Below are 19883 nucleotides of genomic sequence, written 5' to 3'. Positions count from 1 at the left end.
AATTAAACCTCTACTAAAAAAGCCCACCCTGGATCCAGAGGTGTAAGCCAACTATAGACCAATATCTAATCTTCCCTTTATGTCAAAGATCCTTGAGAAAGTAGTCGCAGACCAGCTGTGTGATTTTATCCATGATAATAATTTATTTGAGGAATTACAGTCAGGATTTAGAGTGCATCGTAGCACTGAGACAGCACTAGTTAACCCTATGGGCCCTAGGCGTTTTTGGGGTATTTTTACTGCCTTTACTTTTAAGCTCATATCACAGTCATTATAAAGGCTAGATACACATGCTATATCTTGTTTTTTTTCAGGTCAATCAGGGCTATCCAGATTTGCCATCATTTCATATCCTTCTGTGTGCCTGTATTTTATATTAATTTTTATATCAATGAAAAAAACAAATCCGTGTGACTAAATTCTTACATTTTTACATGTATCTCACCATAGCAAGTTGGAAGAAGACATATTCTGCCATATATGAAGAGGGGAGACTCTTTGGAATCTGGCAATATAAGAACCATGATGCTGGGACATTCTGTCACTTCACAGCTGTCCAAAACATGTGGTTTGTGCCAGGCGGAAAATGATTGCCAGTATTTTTTCATTATTGCAAGAAATTCCATTGACTCATTCACAATTCAAAAATGTGTTTTGTCAATCAATCAATCAATCAATCAATCAATCAAACTTTATGTGTATAGCACTTTTCATATATTAAAAATGCAGCACAAAGTGCTTCACAGAATAAAAACAAACAAAAATAATACATACATATTGAAAACCCGCCCCGCCCACCCCCACATATAAACACACACACACACACACACACACACACACACACACACAGTTAATATAGTCAATAACATGGCTGGGCACTGAGGAACCAGGTGAGGAAAGAACCACCTATGGGGAGCCATCCACACTGAGAGGCGCTACAGCCCACAGCCACAGGGAGCGCCGCCACAGAGACCACCCTGACCAGACAGACCGGGGTGGACTCCACACATGATGTGGAGATTAGGAAAAATTGAAGAGTTAAAGATTAAAATAATATTAATAATAATAATAATAAATAAATAAATAAATTAAGATTTAGAGACTAAAATGCATAAAGATTTAAAAATAAATCATTTAAAAGCATTAGAAAGTAAAAAGAACGTATAATTGAAGAATTAAAAGAGTAAAAGAAATCAGTTAAAAGCTAAATTAAAAAGGTGAGTCTTGAGCCTCCTTTTAAAAACATCAGCAGTCTCTGCAGTCCTGATGCTCTCCGGCAGGCTGTTCCATAAGTGAGGGCCATAATGGCTGAATGCAGCCTCCCCGTGGGTTTTTGTTCTAACTCTTGGAACAATTAAAAGGCAGGTGCCGGAGGACCTCAGGATCCGCGAGGGTTGATATGATAAAAGCAGGTCAGATAAATAAGATGGCCCAAGACTGTTAAGACATTTAAAAAGTAATAAAAGATAGATCGATCCTGAAACACACGGGGAGCCAATGCAGCGATTGTAAAACTGGTGAAATGTGCTCCCGCCCTCTGGTCCTCGTCAGCACTCGTGCGGCTGAGTTTTGGAGTAGCTGCAGATTAGAGATGGTCTTTTTGGGAAGACCAGACAGCAGGGCATTACAGTAATGTAAACGACAAGAGATAAAAGCATGCATCAGCACCTCCGTGTTAGCCTGAGAGAGAAACGGGCGGACTCTGGCTATATTCTTAAGATGATAAAAACCTGTCTTTGTTACATTTTTGATGTGTGGAATAAAACTAAGCTCAGAGTCAAAAATGACGCCCAGGTTCTTTACACATTGTGAAGGTTTAAAATCTTGTAGTTTTGGTAAAAGTTTCTCTCTCTGGCCTTCAGGACCAATAATTAAAACCTCTGTTTTGTCCTGGTTGAGCTGTAGGAAATTCACTGCCATCCATGACTTGATATCTAAAATGCAGTTAAAAAGGGTATCAATTGGCCCTGTGTCATCAGGAGACACGGCGATGTACAGCTGTGTGTCATCTGCGTAACTGTGGAAGCTGATGCCGTGCCTCCTGATGACGTCCCCAAGGGGAAGCATGTATAGATTAAAAAGAATTGGACCTAAAATTGACCCTTGGGGCACCCCACACCTAATTTCATGCATTCTGGAGGAACACGTATCCATACTTACAAAGAAACAACGATCTGTGAGATAAGAGCTGAACCAGTTAAAAACAGTACCAGAGAGGCCCACCAGGTTTCTGAGTCTGTTTAATAAAATGTGGTGATCTACTGTATCAAAGGCGGCGCTTAGATCCAGTAGTACCAAGACTGTGAGTTTTTGTGAATCAACATTCAACCTGATATCATTTAAAATCTTTTAAAGGGCTGTCTCGGTACTGTGGTTCATCCTAAAACCAGATTGATATTTCTCTAAAATACTGTTTCTTTTTAAAAAAAATCATTTACTTGGTTAAAAAACAGTTTTTCTAAAATCTTACTTAAAAACGGTAAGTTGGATACAGGTCGGTAATTATTAAAAATGTTGGGATCTAAATTACTCTTCTTCAGAAGGGGCTTCACCACCACCGTTTTGAAGGCAGCGGGGAAGACACCCGTCTGAAGAGAGTAATTCACTATATTTAAAATCTGTTCCTCAAAGAATCCATAGAATGTCTTTAAAAGTGATGTGGGAATCAGATCTAAAAGGCAAGTTGTTGGGTTTACCTGGGAGAAAACTCGACCAAGTGTCCTTGCATCAACCAGGACAAAACTCTCCAGTGTTTCCTCAGGTAAAAGCAATGATCCAGGTGTGTTAAAAATTACATTCCGTTGGGATAAAAGACTGGACCTGATATCATCGATTTTACTTCTGAAGTGGTCTGCAAAGTCCTTGCAGAGGGCATCTGTTGATATGTTGGATGGTTTATTAAAATTGGTGCTGGTTAAAAGATCGAAGGTGGAGAAAAGAAATTTGGGGTTGTTTTTATGATCGGAAATGAGTTTTGAAAAGTGGGATATTCTTGCCTGTTTGACTGTTTTATTGTAGGTTTTGAGTTGTTTGCGTAATATTTCAAAATGAACTGTTAATTTGGTTTTTCTCCACCTCCTCTCTGCACTCCTGCATTTTCTTTTCAGTCTTTTGATGTTATCATTTCTCCACGGGGGTGTAGGTTTTGTTTTTCTGATTTTGGTTAAAAGTGGAGCCACTGAGTCAAGTGTTGACTTTAATTTACTGTTAAAATTGTCCACAATAAAATCACATGGTGCAGGTAAAATTTCAGCACGAGTGCTCTGTAAAATCTCGATAAAATTTGCAGCCACTTCAGAAGTTAGGTAGCGTTTCCTCACCGTTCTCATTATTGTCACTATTCTCACTATTGGTCCATGGTGAAGTTGTTCTGTTAAATCTGTTTGAAATTCTGACTGGGATGGATGTGGATGTGGGAGTGGGTTGGGGATGAACCAAAGAGGAAACCAGGGGGGCGTGTTGGCAGGGGACCGCTGATAAAGACCGGGTCAGTCCCGGCCCCGGCAGGAGCAGCGCCATCCCGGCTGTGGGAGAGGAGTCCCCCGGAGCGTCTCCGTACAGCTTCCTTTAGGAGCCTCCGACGCGCCGCAGAAGCCGATGTCCAGGATGGGAGTCGATGGTCGGGTCCTGCAGCCGTGGCACTCCGGTCCACAGGTGCCAGCGAGGAAGACGCTGATCCATCCGCGCAGGGCGCTGCAGGTGTACCACCGGCCGGCGGAGAGGGAGCCACAGCACTGTTAGACGCCGAAGCCGACTCCTCCAAGCGGGGAGTGGCTGGAACAGCACCGGTCGGTGGGGAAGGAGCCGCAGCGGCAGCGTCTGCAGTGCCAGCGTCTGGATCTCTGTCCGATGCCAGGGTGCTGTAGCGGTTTGACAGGCTGAGGCGCGGAGGTGAGGCAGCACAGCCAGGGCCTCTTTTACCCCTGCCGACCACCTCCACCCAAGACCACCGGCGACTCGGTGTTGAGCTGGAGGACGGTGGAGGCCAAGCGCTGGGATCCCAGTGCACCGTGTCCTGGAGGGCCGCCGTGAGTGAGGTGATCTGGAGCGACTGTTCATGAGCCACCTCCTGGAGGGCGGTCAGCATGGAGGATTTGATGTTTAGCTCACCAGAGAGCCGGCGAATATCCTCTTTCAGGTCAGAAATCTTTTTGTCTGCTTTTACAAGCTGGGGGTCCACATCAGCGTGCATAGATGTAGCCATATATAGGCTATGCTGGCGGAAGTTTTCCCACCTGTCAAGCAGGCCGTGTCTGGCTGTTATAACCCCTAATGCTTGGACATCCAGTGATTAAAATAACGTCCGATTAAATGAGATAAATAAAAACAAAAATAAAAACAACTGATGTCCAAGCAGATAGCTTAAAAGTCACTCCAAAGCTAAAATAAATCAGTTTAAAATCGTGGGTTAGGGAGAGCACCGAAAGAAACATGCAATATTTACATCTAACATAATAGAAAAATAGTCAACCAAGTCTAGTGATGTCTTCCAAGATAATATTTGCCACTTTGTTTGCAGTAAACAAAGTTTGTTGCTGTTTTTCAGTTTCAGTTATATACTGGCGGGACATTTTGGCCACTGGGGGACACACATGTCCCCCTCAATGTATATTGTGACTACGGCCCTGTCAGCATGCATAATTAAGCTACAGTTGTCTGGGTGCGCAAAGGAGAAGTGCGCTGGTCTTGTCATACAAAGTTTGATGGAGTGTCAACTGGACAATATGGAGATATTTGCATCTTGAAAGCCGGACTACAAATGTGGATAGACAGGGAGAAACGCACGCAAGTCTAAGATACGATATTCCTCACTATATGAAGTGATTGATAACAAGATCTGTATAATGGATTTTGAAGAAATTTGTCAGGTTTTTATTTTGTAGACAATAAATCTGGATTTATAGCGTGATGGGATGACAGTACAATGATGTGTGTGGCATCACTGGAAAGCTCTGCTCCTGCGCTTTCGTGTGATATGCGTAGCTTTTCTGTGTGAGCCTGCATTCGCGAGTAATCCGTCCAAGAGTAATGTGTGTGCAGAGCTGTATGAAAGCTCTGTTATTCATCATTTTAGTGTAACTTTATCATTTTTTTTCGCTATGAAAACATTGGACTACCGACAAGTGCTTGGTCTTGTCGGAAAGCTACAATTTCGTTGTTTCACGTGATATGCGTGGTTTCTCGCTATGACTCACGGTCGCGGAGAAAATCAATAGAGAAAAACAGGTGTGAATTTGGACGCACAATGCGTTGTTCGGGCCCATAGGGTTAAAATTACAAATGACCTTCTGATTGCTTCAGACAAAGGACTCATCTCTGTACTTTGACACTACTGACCATCAAATTCTGCTACAGAGACTGGAACACTTAATTGGCCTAAAAGGTTCTGCACTAAGCTGGTTTAAATCTTATTTATCCGATCGTTTTCAGTTTGTTGATGTTCATAATGAATCATCCTTACATACTAAAGTTTGTTTTGGAGTTCCGCAAGGTTCTGTGCTCGGACCAATCCTATTTATTCTATATATACTTCCTTTAGGCAACATCATTAGAAATCACTATACATTTCCATTGTTATGCGGATGATACACAGTTGTATTTATCGAAGAAGCCAGAAGAAAGTAATCAATTAACTAAACTCCATAACTGCCTTAAAGACATAAAAACCTGGATGAGCACCAATTTCCTGATGTTAAATTCAGACAAAACTGAAATTATTGTTCTTGGCCCCAAACAACTCAGAGACTCTTTATCTGATGACATAGTTTCTCTAGATGGCATTGCTCTGGCCTCTACCACTACCGTAAGAAACCTCGGAGTAACATTTGATCAAGATTTGTCTTTTAATTCTCATTTAAAACAAACCTCACAGACTGCATTTTTTCATCTGCGTAATATTGTGAAAATTAGGCCTATCCTGACCCGAAAAGATGCAGAAAAATTGGTCCACGCTTTTGTTACCTCAAGGCTGGATTACTGTAACTCTCTATTATCAGGTAGCTCTAGTAAGTCCTTAAAAACTCTCCAGCTAATTCAGAATGCAACAGCATGTGTACTAACAGGAACTAAGAAACGAGATCATATTTCTCCTGTTTTAGCTTCTCTGCACTGGCTCTCTGTAAAATCCAGAATTGAATTTAAAATCCTACTTTTAACTTATAAAGCTCTAAATGGTCAAGCTCCGTCATATTTTAGAGAGCTCATAGTGCCACCAGAACACTGCGCTCTGAGAACGCAGGGTTACTCATGGTCCCTAAAGTCTCCAAAAGTAGATCAGGAGCCAGAGCCTTCAGCTATCAGGCTCCTCTCCTGTGGAATCATCTTCCTGTTACGGTCCGGGAGGCAGACACCGTCTCCACATTTAACACTAGACTTAAGACTTTCCTCTTTGATAAAGCTTATAGTAAGGGCCAGCTCAGGCTTGCCCTGTACCAGCCCTTAGTTAGGCTGACTTAGGCCTAGTCTGCCGGAGGACCCCCCTATAATACACCAGGCACCTTCTCTCCTTCTCTCTCTCTCTCTCTCTCTCGTATCCTATTACTGCATCTTGCTAACTTGGCCATTCTGGATGTCACTAACTCGGCTCCTTCTCCGGAGCCTTTGTGCTCCACTGTCTCTCAGGTTAACTCATATCGCAGCGGTGCCTGGATAGCGTGACATGTGTGGTTGTGCTGCTGCCGTGGTCCTGCCAGATGCCTCCTGCTGCTGCTGCTGCCATCATTAGTCATTAGTCATACTTCTACTGTTATTATACACATATGATTATTATCACACATGTATACTACCAGATACTAATATATACTTTCAACATATTGTACCACAGTAGCCAGAACTATAACGATAATATTATTACAAAACCCAAAACCAGTGAAGTTGGCACATTGTGTAAACCGTAAATAAAAACAGAATACAATGATTTGCAAATCCTTTTCAACCTATATTCAATTGAATACACTGCAAAGACAAGTTACTTAATGTTCGAACAGGTAAACTTTGTAATTTTTTGCAAATATTAGCTCATTTGGAATTTGATGACTGCAACATGTTTCAAAAAAGCTGGCACAAGTGGCAAAAAAGACTGAGAAAGTCGAGGAATGCTCATCAAACACTTATTTGGAACATCCCACAGGTGAACGGGCTAATTGGGAACAGGTGGGTGCCATGATTGGGTATAAAAGCAGCTTCCCTGAAATGCTCAGTCATTCACAAACAAGGATGGGGCGAGGGTCACCACACGCATATAGATTATAGATTAGATTATATAGATTTATATGTCGACTTGATGCAAACTCCTTTAGAAGCTTTTGTGCCCACTTTAATTCACCTGTATCAGGTTGGATTTATCCCTGGGTGGTTATTATTCAAATATGAGGAGGCTTATGCAAATTATGCGAGTGGCTAGCTCTTTCGTCATACTTAAAATAATTTCATTCTTAGAGGCACCAAGTCGACATATAAATCTATACATCAAGTTTCTCAAGACAGCTTGGAGAGTATTGACATACATTTACAAACAATTCACTTGCACTGAGCCATCTAGGTCTCCTCAATAGAATTCGCAGAGCATCATTATATGCTACTTGTAGTTTCTGCATACTTGCTTTCTTATAATTTGTCCACAAATGAGCATTTGCCTACACATACAGCTTGCAGCACTGCCTACAGATATCGTCATCATCTGTCATTTTTTCCCGTAAGGAAATGACCAAGGTATTTGACCCTATTACAACTAATAAGATTATTGTTTGATAGTTTAAAAACAGGAAAATTCAATTTGCAATCCTCTTTAGTACGACAGATCAGTATATTACTCTTGCTGGCGTTGTATTTGATATCATGATATCATCATCAGCACTGTAAACAGAGCAGACATTCAGCAGCTGCTGAAGACCAGCACTGCTTGGACAAAAGACAACAAGATCATCTGCATACATTAAATGGTTCACTTTTCTGTTGCTGATCATACAGCCAGTATTACAAGCATTCAACTGTTTTGATAAATCATCCATACAAAGGTTAAAAAGAGCCAGGGACAGAATGCTCCCTTGTCTGACGCCATTAGAAACACCGAATGGACCTGACACACTGTGACCCCACTTTACCTGCATGGATTGAGGAGCATACCAATAAGCTAATATTCTCACAATGTAAGCAGGCACTCCTCTTTCAGTCATTTTAGTGAATAGCTTCCTATGATTCACTCAATCAAAAGCCTTGGAGGCATCAATAAAACACATGAGGACTGACAAGTTCTGACTTTTAGTGCATATATGCACAGGTCTGTACCATGGTTAGGCGTAAAGCCAAATTGATTGTCAGAGGAATTGATGACATCAGTCAGTCTCTCAAATAATATTATTTCCAGCACTTTTGAAAGTATGTTGGCTAAAGCTATGGGCCTGTAGTTATCAAAACTACATAATTTGCCAGTTTTGTCTTTGATGACTGGAACCAACAAAACAGATCGTATGGAATCAGGCAATAATCCATGTGTCAGGAAGCCTGTGAAACAAATTGAAAGAAGAAGATATATCCTTGAGCAAGCATATTTAAGATGCTCAGCTGAAATTTGGTCTAAGCCACTAGCTTGATCATTTGATAGCTTGTTTACAGCTTCAGACACCTGATGTGTAGTGACCACAACTAGAGCATTGTTTGCTACACTACCTACTTTATAAGCGTCACTTTGGATACCACTGAACACTAAACTATAATGCTGTCTCCATAACTCTACAATATTGTCTTCCAGATATGCCTTCCACGACGCATGGCAAAGATGTTTTGGAATTATTGAGGGCTCTCACCTCCTTCCAAAAGCCAGTAACATTATTATGCAGCAGTTTTTTAGCTAGCGAGTCAGCTCTCATGACCTGCTTGTTTTTGCAAATAAAGCGGACAGCATACTTGTATCTAGCAGTAGTAAGCTTTTTTATGCTCAAACACAGGTCCTTGTCTGGGTCGACCTGCAGCTACTCAAGATTTAAATGCCTCTCGTGCCTCAGCGGTATTTAGCTACATGATCATGTCAGGTGCCCTTTGTTTATGCTTGTAATAGTGCTCACTGTCCTCATACAATGATGTTACTATATGTTACAATGATGTTATTATATTATACATAGAGCAGAGTGCCTTTCCATGCTCCACATTCCAGCAATTAACATCTTTACATAATATAGCATCTCTAGGTAGATAAATGCTGCTCAAGGATTGATCTGTACGTGCATAGTACGCCATGATTTCCTCCTTAGTGAGGGAGGTCCAATCAAACTTTCTTGCTTTGTCGCTATTTATGTTTCTAGTTAGAACTGGTAAAAAAATCAACATTAACTGACACTGAAAGAGGTATGTGGTCCGACACTGTCAACCCATATAGAATACTCATACTGCCAAGCGAGGCATGTGTGTCACCTGTACTTATACAATGGTCCAGCCATGACATAGTATGCCGGGCCTCACTTGTGAAAGTATAACTATCAGCAGGCAGTAGTTGATTGCTGGAGAGGATTAAATTACTGTTCTCACAAAACTTTCTCAAGTGATTAGCAAATATTGATCTCCTATCTGTGATATCTGCATTCATGTCCCCTATGACATACGCACCGGTGTTGGGGCTATCTTGGATAAAAGAATGAATAAAAGCCAGCTTATTCAAATAATCATCCTCATTCTGCTTACACTCATAGGGAGTGTATACATTCATAATCACAAATTCTCTATTATTCTGTGTGTACCATATTGCAATGCACCAATTGACACCAACTCTGATCACATTTATCAGTGGATCTAGCTGTTTCCGCCAGAGAATAGCTACACCCCCGAGTATCCTGCCTCTGACTATTCCTGTGCTGAGGTCGGTTGTAGACTCCCCAGCTCCATGGAAGTCAGGATTTAAGGAGCTCAACTGTCCGAGGTCCTGTTTTGACAAAAAGGTCTCCTGAAGACACAGTATCACAGTGTTCTAGCAGACTGTCAACAACTCTGTGGCGAGCTTGATCTCCTGCACTCTGGCCCAAATGCAGGCCACGACAGTTGTAGGACAGAGCCTGAACAGTCATTGTTCACGACTTTAGTCGGGCGAATACATGAAGTAGCTGCAGTTTGGGAAACAGCAATTAAAGTTTGCAGTGGTGCTGTTTAATTCGAGCGTGCAGTGGTGTGCTGTTTAATTAAAGCGCGCAGTGTGGCATGTTGTTTAAAGCGTGCAGTGTTTAAGCTAGTCTATTTCCTATCTAGCCCTCTATGGTGTGGGGTGAGCTCTGTAGCCTATGTTTTGTACTTCCCCTCCTGGCTGTTAATCTACTGTCTGTTTCTCAGCCGCTGTGTTTCTGTGCTCTAAATTATTGCCCATTTTAAAAGAAATAAATAAAGCATATATTTTTATATATGTGTTTGTATATATATGTATATGTATACATACTGTATGTTTATATATATATGTGTCCGGTGTGGTTTTATTCAAATCCTCTGACAGAAACCTTACTGGTAATTCCGGGTGGTGGCAGCATTCACCTGCCCGGTTTACAAGGTTCATTACAGTAGTTTCAGGACGCCGTCCTTTCCTCACAATGTGGCTCCACTTAGGAGAGCAGGTTTCTGAAGCCAATCCTCCAGGACCTCCAGCAAGCTCACCACACGCAGTGTCAGGCGTCACCGCCGGCGCCTCGCTCCCTGCAACCAAGCCCATGGCACCTCCCCGCGCTACTCCGGGCGAAACGCCAGCCACAGTGTCATTCCCCGAGTCCTCCAACAAGTCCTCAGCGTCGCCGACAGCCCGGCCATCCCCCAGCGCCTGGTCAGCTAAGGCTTCCAGCGCAGTCACACATCGCTCAATATCCACATTAATAGTTCTCATATCTTCACTAGCATTAGCCTGAAGCTGCATGGCGCGTTTCATGGAGCCAACATCCGCTTGTAAGTGCTCCAATTTCACCAGCAGGCTTGAGACATCCATGCTTGTGAAGCGAGAATACAACTCACGTAGCTACCTGAGTAGGCCTACTGATTAGTCTGTGTCCCCCTCCGCCTCTGTGACCACTCCACTTAGGAGGGATTCGCCGATGATCCCCACTAGTTTCTCATCCAGGGGTCTGAGCTCCGGTGTCCCCTTTCCCACCAACGGTGGTCACCTATGGGTGTGGCAAGACGCTCGTTCACCTGCGCCAAATGTCAAGTTGATAGTGATTTATAAAGGGAAACAGGCGTGGGACATGCGTGCGCACTGTGTTATAAATCAGGATATTACTTTGCGGAAGCACTTTCTGTGCTTTGTTTGCACGTCACCTTTAGTCACCTTTCCTGCGCAGTTTTATGAATGAGGCCCCAGGTCATGCCAACTAGGTCAGCTGTTTTTTAAACTCATATTTCGGACTCTGCAATGAGCTAAGACTGCCGGGCTTCTCTACGTTTTCTACTCTTCTGTACAGACATCATAGCCAGATAAGGCAGTTAACTAGTTAATTGTGACAATAGAGCCCAGTATGCTGTGGCAGATGTGTGTCTTCAGTCCTCACTGAAGTCCTGGATCTTCATGTAGCAGCTGCCTGTCAGTTTCCAGGGCGGCACTGATGTGATTTGACTGCCAGTCATTATCACAGTCCTGGCAGGTAGAACAGAATGGAACTGCCTCCTACTTAAATAAACCAGACACATTCTCAGAGTGTGTGTTACAGAAGGAATGTAGTGTCCATCAGCTGCACAGATAGTGATAGGAGACCCTGATGTGAGACATGCTAGCTGAGAAATATGCTGGGATTGTCCTGTGGTCCAGAATATGGGAAGTGGAAGGTATGGTGTTTTATGACATGGCTACAGATGTCATGCAAGTGTTCTCAAACAGATTAGGTGATGTTACATTTGCCTGTTAGACTCAGGTGGACAGTGTGGACAGTGCACACAGACAGCTGTGGTCTGTGGCATTGTGGTGTGTCATTGATACAGTGAAGCAGGGCAAAGGCTTTTACTGACACGCTGAAGCAGTGGCTGACTCAGGCTGTCACAGGGGCAGGGCAGAAACAAAAAATAGAGAGGCCACAACAGCATGCAGTGGGGCATCAGAGTCCTGCACCAGGTAAGGTAACCTGCAAAAAGCAGTGTAACAGGTTGTTGGGGTCAACATTTTTAGGCTGTCACACGGTGGCACCAATTATGTTGGGAACAAAAATATTAGGCCTCACCAAGGGGACACGCTAGCCGAAATAATTAATAATTATTAAAAATAATTAATAATTATGTTGAATAATGTGACATTAACATTAAACCTCCTTGTGGGGCACCATTCCCGTAAAGGGAAAATGATAGCCAGTTAAAGATATCAGTTTCATAAAATATGCTAAACTATTAATTTGTAGTTTTGATTAATAATTAAATTAATGACAATAACCAAAATTAACAGTAAAGCCTGAAGGATTTCGGAGTTCTTGACGCAGCAGAGGTTGACTATTAATTCACCCTTGTGCAACATTAAACAGACAGCAGGTATGATTCCAAAGAATTATATTTATTCACAAAATAAGCAAAGCAAAACCAAACACACAAATTCTAACTAACTATATACAAGCTTGGTGTGTGTATGTGTGTGTGTGTGTGTGATCAAAGACAAACAAATTGGCTGACAACAGAGAACTACAAGATGGCTGAATCAAAGCTGGCTTCAGATCGGAGGAGGTGTTTGTCTGACCGTGTGGTCAGGACAAAGACAAAGGAAAAGAAGTGGGAACTTTGAGATGCCTGTTTGGGTGAAGCTCTGTTGAAAGCCTATTTGTTAATGAGTCTATGTCAATGTGATTTGTGTTGCAAACAGTCTGGATTAGTGCAGAGATTGTTTTGTTGTGTGCAAGAATCTGTCTGTGAACAGTATTAGTAAACTAAACTCTTAGCTTTGGCGAAGCCAAGTAACCAATGACCTGACTGCAAACAATCACAACAATAATGACAGCATTAAATCACATACAACAAGTTAAGCAGTCTTGCTTGGCCTGTAAAGCTGTGATAAAGCTATGCCCAGTTGTTACGTTACCGATCCTTGAACGGATGGAAGAAAGAGTCACTTGGTGGTGTGCTGCTTTGTTACCTGGCGGAAGAAGGCTGGAAAGAGCTGTGGTTCCACATGCAGTCTTTGGTGTGTCCTTTGTTCCAAAGGTGGAACTCTGAGGAAGCTGGCTGCTCGAGGTCTTTACAGAGTTAGACCTGGGTGCTAACTCACTTGGTTCTCCTTGTTGCTAGAAAGCTAGTTACAAACCTTGTGCTTGCACCTCTAGCTTTCTGGTTCAGGCTAGAGAGTCTGTGATAAATTGCCCTTCCTTTAGTGGTTTGGGGCAATGGAGCAAGGGTCTGGGCATCTGGGCTGGTTCAGGCCCAGCTGGGGAGAGGTGTGGGCGGCTTGGCAGCTCCCCAGTAAGAGAAAGATTGTCTGAAGGGAGCAGACCTTCTACAGATGCCTGTGACATCACAGAGTCACATGTCACTGTAAAAGTCCTGTCCAATCAAGTTTTGAGACTTGTGTCTCACTGAGGTGTGAGGTGAAACATCCTGGAGATGGGTGTCAAATAGCTCTCTTTGTCTGAAGAACAAAGAGCATGCAGAGAGGAAAAGCCTTCACATGTCCAGTTTAGATTTTAACAAATTACAATCATCTGTGGTCCTGTGAATCCCAACATCCCCCTTTTGGTCAGAGGATTGCACTTGATGTGTGAGGGCAAAACATCTTCAGTCCACAGTTGAAAAAGTTAATTTGTCAGTTCTTTCACATTGTAACATCTGGGCAGTTTGTAAATCAACTGGGCATTTGTTGGTACTTTCTATCTCGGCTAAGCAAGAATAGTCTCTAAGTACAAAACAAAACCTTTAGGTAATAGAACAAAATCCAGATAAACAACAATGATAAGGGCATGTGTATGACTATGGGTGTGAAGTCATAACGTGATGTCCTAACCTAGTGTTTTCAAACTAGGGGTGTAACTGGCAAGAATTGACAAAAAAAATCCAAGTTCACCTGCAAAGTTGGACAGTGGTGTCTCAGTCTGATCAGAATTTAGGCTACCTAAACTAATAGCAGGGTGTCTATCTATTACTGTTTAGAATGACTGAGTCTGCTGCTGTTGCTGACACTCAAGTCTGCATAACTGCAAGAAACAAGGTACTTTGGATTAGCATTTGTGCTACTGTCAGTACAGGGGTGGACTAAACAAGGAGCAGGCTCTGGAGTGCCTGTGCTTAGCTGGTGGCTCAGGGCTGTAATGCTCCCGGTAGCTAGAGGCAGAGAGACAGTCAGGCGCTGTCACTGTCTGAAAGATTTTGACTGTATTCTGAACTGTGGTCAGAAATGTCAGAGATGCTGTGCTCATCATCTGACCGGTCAATATGCAGGTCACAGTTCTAGGCCAGAATCTCTGAGTATGGCCTTCTACAGCTTCTGTTCTGTGAATGGCCATCTCAAGGCAGTTGGGGGACATAGCGGCTACACTTCTTGTCTCCCTGCTGTCTTTTCACACACCCCTTCAAGCTGTTGTGAGGGTGGTGTTTTGGGGCAGAAGACTTGTGTGACACTGCAGGATTTGAACTGGCAGGTTCAGTTGGTATCCCCATGGCTTTGGAAGGGACAGCAGTTTCCCAAGCTACCTGTGTCAACTTCCTGAGCTCATGCATAGAAGGGATACCTTTACATGTCATGAGTAAATCGTGAGTACATACACAAGGATGCAGGTTACGCAAGAACAGGGACTTGAATCTTGGGTTCTCTTCTAAACCTGGTGCATTCTTGCCCTGAAAGTATACGTGTCTCAAACGTTTGTAATATTCCCTAGGGTTCTCAAGACGAGAATGTTTAATTTGGAGGGCTGCAACCATAGAATCAATCTCGTCAGCAGTAGAAGAAAACTCCTATGTCACTGCTTGATGGAGCTTTGTGTAGTTATTTCTAACACTGGGACGCTGGCACTGAATAAACTTTTGGACAGCTTTGGAGCTGGTCTTCCACAAAAGTTTAATCTTCTCCCTTTCAGTTGCCTGGGGCAGGTCAACTAGACAATTGTCAAGCTCTCTCAAATAATCATCAGCATGTTGATTACAGTTGTTTGGATCAAACAGTTCAATGTCTTTAGCTAAAAACTCAAGCACTTCAAAGCGAGGGAGTCTGATGTCCTCACTGGTGAAGGCGAGACTAAATTAGCATTTCTAAGGAGGTGTAAATCACATTCTGCAGGTCTCTGAGGTTGAAAGGCCGAGGTTGAATGGTTTTCAACCCCCCTTCCCCCCTGCGCATGGGTGAAATTGTCAAAAATCAGTGTCTGAGAAAGGCATGGGCCAGAATATCTTATGGAAGATAAACTACATGTCTCCTCAACTTCTGTATTTGAGACGTGGGAAGTCAGGTCACTGCTACCTCTGTCTGTTGGTGGAGGTTGGGGAGCTGACTTGATTCCCAAAGACTTAGGGTCTGGTGGGAAAGATTTCCACTTACTGAGTGGAGGAGATGCTAACCTCTCATTCAGGGAAGAGTGTGAATCAGAGAAGCCAGAATCACGCTGGTTGTAAGACTGTGCTGGGGCTAGATGTTCTGATCTAAGCCTAAACAGTTCTTCTTTATGTGAGCAGAGGTCTAACTCTGCTGAATGCAAGTCATCTAAATAGTGCATGGATTTCTTGTTAGCCATCTGTGCTTCATGAAGGAGAGAAGCTTTTTGCGCTCTCAGAGTTTCTACCTCCTTTTCTACTGCTGATTTGCTCTGAAAGGCAAAGGTGGTTTGCCTGTGAAAGATCAGAAGCAAGCATTTTAACAATGAACCACTGGATGCAGTCTGTGCATCACAGTTGTCGCTGAGTAGAGAGTTTATCTCTTCACTGCATTCACCAAGACTCAATCTGCTGATGAGTTCTGGACAGCCAGAGTTAAGGCTTTGTGCAATGGAAGAGATAAACTGTTCTAAACAGGGGTTCTCCATTGTTAGGTCTGAAAAGGAGGGTGAGGCTAAAACAGGTTGTCTTAGTAAAAAAATCAAATGTGTAGTTGGCTGTGGTGTTGCTTGGCAGACACCTTTAAGTGTAAGTTGCGAGTACACTAGCCTAACAAAAGAATGTGCTGGCCTTCACTGTGGAGGTAGCGTGGAGGAGGAGGGGTGGCTACGACACAAACAGGCGCCAAAGATTGGGGACAGGGATTTACGACAGTAAATTTGCCTGCAAGGATAACAACATACACTAACTAAAATGTGTGGCAGTATCAGTTAGAGAGTATTTTCTTAAAGTTAACTCAAGCTGGAACCTGGATCGTAACAGCGAGGTACAAACTTCACAGGGCTGGTAGCACACTGTGGCTCTTATGCTCTATCTCTTACTTAGGCTAAAATGCTTGGCAGTAATAGTCAGTTCTCATGTAAACTCTCTATGTTTCACAGGGCCAGTAGCACATAGTGATGAACTACAAAGGAGAATAGGAACAATAGAATCAACTGCAAATTTTGACAGCTTGACCAGACTGCATTGAATACGTGGTATTCAAATGCTGAACCAAAATCGTATGCTGTGTTCCCACCAAACGCGATGAACGCGATTTAATCGCTCGTAACGCGCCGCCCGTAACGCCCGAGTTTCGACGCCTGACCATTTTGTTAATTCGCGTTATCACGTCATTTGCGCGAGTAGCGGGGAAGCCGGCTGTGCTAACTGGAGCTAAGCTAGTGCTAACGTTCATAGTACAACCATTCTGCAAACTAATCGGAGGGCAAGTCCTCCTGTAAATCTTCCCTCCAGGCGTTAAGTTTCCGTAAAGAAGACTCAGAGGAACCCTCTGCTAACAGGTTATATAGTTTGGAGATAATTCCCTTTCCAAAGCAATCTTTTTTCATTTCTGTTTCCAAAGTGGACAACGGGGAGATCGACAAACACTGGTTTTGAGATGATCTAATAAAGTTTCTCACCTGTAGATATTTAAATTGATGTTTGTTTGGAATGTCATACCTGGCAATCAACTCCTCAAATGACATCAAAATCCCACCATCTGATCCCATGAGATCCCCTATTGTCTTCAAACCTTTTTCAGCCCACTTCCTAAAACCAGGGTCTGCTCTGCCTGGAGGGAAAAACTGGTTACCCCATATCGGGCTGAAGCGTGACAGAGAGGAGGATTCACCTAAATACTTCTTAACCTGATACCAAATTATAATCATATTTCTGACTATAGGATTTTTTGTCTTTTTTTTCAGCATTTCAACTTTTGCTGAGTTTATGTACTGAGGGAGAGGGAGAGGGACTGAGCAGTTTTCAATATTCATCCAAGGTGGGAGGGACTTATCTGTAAAATAATGCATCATAGTCCTCAGTTGAGCTGCCCAATAATACCAAAGTGGATTGGGGCACCTGAGGCCTCCTCGATCATACGGTAGGTACAAGAGTGATAAACGTAGCCTCGGTCGTCTATTATTCCACAAAAAACGTACAAAAATTTTCTTTAGGAGTGGGAATAAATTAATAGGAGGTGGCAATGGGATGTTCTGAAACAAATACAGAAGTTTGGGCATTATATTTAATTTAAGAACATTAATTCTTGCTACAAGCGATAAGGGCAAGGAGTTCCATTTATCTATAGAGGAAGTAATTGAGTCTATCATGGGGGTGTAATTAACCCCAACAATGTCTCTTATACATGGTACTATCCTAATCCCCAAATATGTAAAACAGTCTACCGCTTTGAATGGGAAAGCGTTTCCGGCATTATTCCTTTCTTCCGAGTTAAGTAACATTAATGAAGATTTGTCTTTGTTTACTTTATATCCCGATATCCTTCCAAATATGTTTATTAGATCTAACAAGGCTGGAATAGAATTTTTCAGTTTTTCAAAGAAGAGGATGACGTCATCAGCAAACAAGACACAAAACAATTCTGTGTTCCTATTGGCCTACTGACAAACCAGTTATGTTTTTATGAGACCGCACCGCAATGGCAAACGGTTCAATTGCTAGAATAAATAATAAGGGGGACAAAGGGCACCCCTGCCTACATCCCCGTTTGATTTTAAATGATTTAGATATAACTCCATTTGTTACTATTTCAGCATACGGTTCATTATATAAAAGTTTAACCCACTGACAGAAATTATCCCCACAGCCAAATCTTTTTAATATTTCAAATAAATAGGGCCACTCAACTCTATCAAAGGCCTTTTCGGCATCCAATGATAAGCAAAGCAGTATCTTGTTTTTCTTCCCGATTATGAAGAATATCCAACACTCGTCTCACATTATGAAATCCCTGTCTACCTACAATAAACCCATTCTGGGCGCAAGCAGTTACGTTTGGTAAAATGCTTTCCAGCCTTGAGCCGAGATTTTGCAAAGTATCTTTAAATCCACATTAAGAAGGCTAATTGGTCTTAGGTTTTCACATTTGTTGCAAGGTTTACCAGGTTTGGGCAGTAAAGTTATCAGAGCTCCTCTTAATGAAACAGGGAGGATTCCCTTTTCAAATGAATCCGAGAACATGTCGAAAAGAGGGGACAGCAATTTATCTTTAAATTTTTTATAAATTTCTGTCGGCAGCCCATCTGAGCCTGGGATTTTGCCTGTTTTCAAATGATCTATTGCTATAGATATTTCCTCCTTAGTTATAGCTGCCCCAAGATCTACACTTATTAATCCGGAAATGTTAGGTATTTGGAGGGTATCTAAGAAGAGATTTTGCTCTTGTCCCATATGCGTTATGTCTGAGCTGTATAATTTTTCAAAAAAGACCTTAAAAGTTTCATTGATTTCTAGAGGGTCAACAATAATCTGTCCATCACTATTTTCAACTGAGGTAATGTTTTTCTCATTTTGTAATTGTCTCAGGCGCCAAGCTAATAGTTTCCCAGGCTTTTCCCCCTGATCATAAAATGCCTGCTTAAGACGCAAAAGATGTGAGGCTGCTTTAGAGGCAGAAAGTTCGTTATACTGTGTTCTTAGTAGCAGAAGTTTTCGATAGATGTTTGGACATAACGTTTGATAGTATTCCCCCTCAAGCAGTTCAATCTCTGCTTCCAACTTTTTTGTTTTCTGATAAGTTTGTTTTGCCTTATAACTCGTAAAGCTAATTATCTGACCTCTTACGTAGGCCTTAAAGGCTTCCCACCTTGAAGAGGATGGTGTTTCATCTTTATTGGTTTCAAAAAAGATATTAATTTGGTTATCTATGAAAGATATAAATTCTGAGTCTAGGAGCCATTTTTGTTTAAATCTCCACCTAGGGGGGTCTCTCCTTAGTCTTAAATCTTCATATATTAATGAGTTTGGTGCATGGTCAGATATTAAGATGCTATCATAGTGACAGTCCTTTATTTTGTGTCTCAAATTGGCAGAAACTAAAAAGTAATCGATACGTGAATATGATTTATGTGTATTTGAGTAACAGGAGTATTTTAAACCCTTGGGATTCATATCCCTCCAAATATCTGTCAGATTAAGTTCCTCCATAAAGTGTTGAATAGTTTGTCTACTTTTAGTATGAGAGTTATCGATACCTGAGTTTCTATCCAATTCTGGGTTCAATGTGCAGTTAAAATCCCCTGCTATAATATAGCTACCAGCCAGAGATGAAATTGTAAGAAAGAGATTGTGAAAAAACTTTTGATCATCAATGTTTGGAGCATATATATTTATCAGGTTTATTTTTTCCGTAATAAGTGTGCCCTGTAGAATAATATACCTCCCAGTCTTGTCTTTAATAACCCTTGTCACATGAAATGGTATGGATTTATGAATCAAAATCATAACCCCTCTTGCCTGAGAAGTAAAGGGTGCTGAATATATACTTCCCTGCCACCTCCTCCTAATCTTCGCCTCTTGACTAGTTAACAGGTGGGTTTCCTGAAGTAGCATGATATCAGGGTGTATAGATTTCACCCTAGCCATTACCT

Source organism: Epinephelus lanceolatus, chromosome 17 (assembly GCF_041903045.1).
Source record: "Epinephelus lanceolatus isolate andai-2023 chromosome 17, ASM4190304v1, whole genome shotgun sequence".
NCBI lineage: Eukaryota > Metazoa > Chordata > Actinopteri > Perciformes > Serranidae > Epinephelus > Epinephelus lanceolatus.
This window is presented reverse-complemented; position numbering follows the sequence as displayed.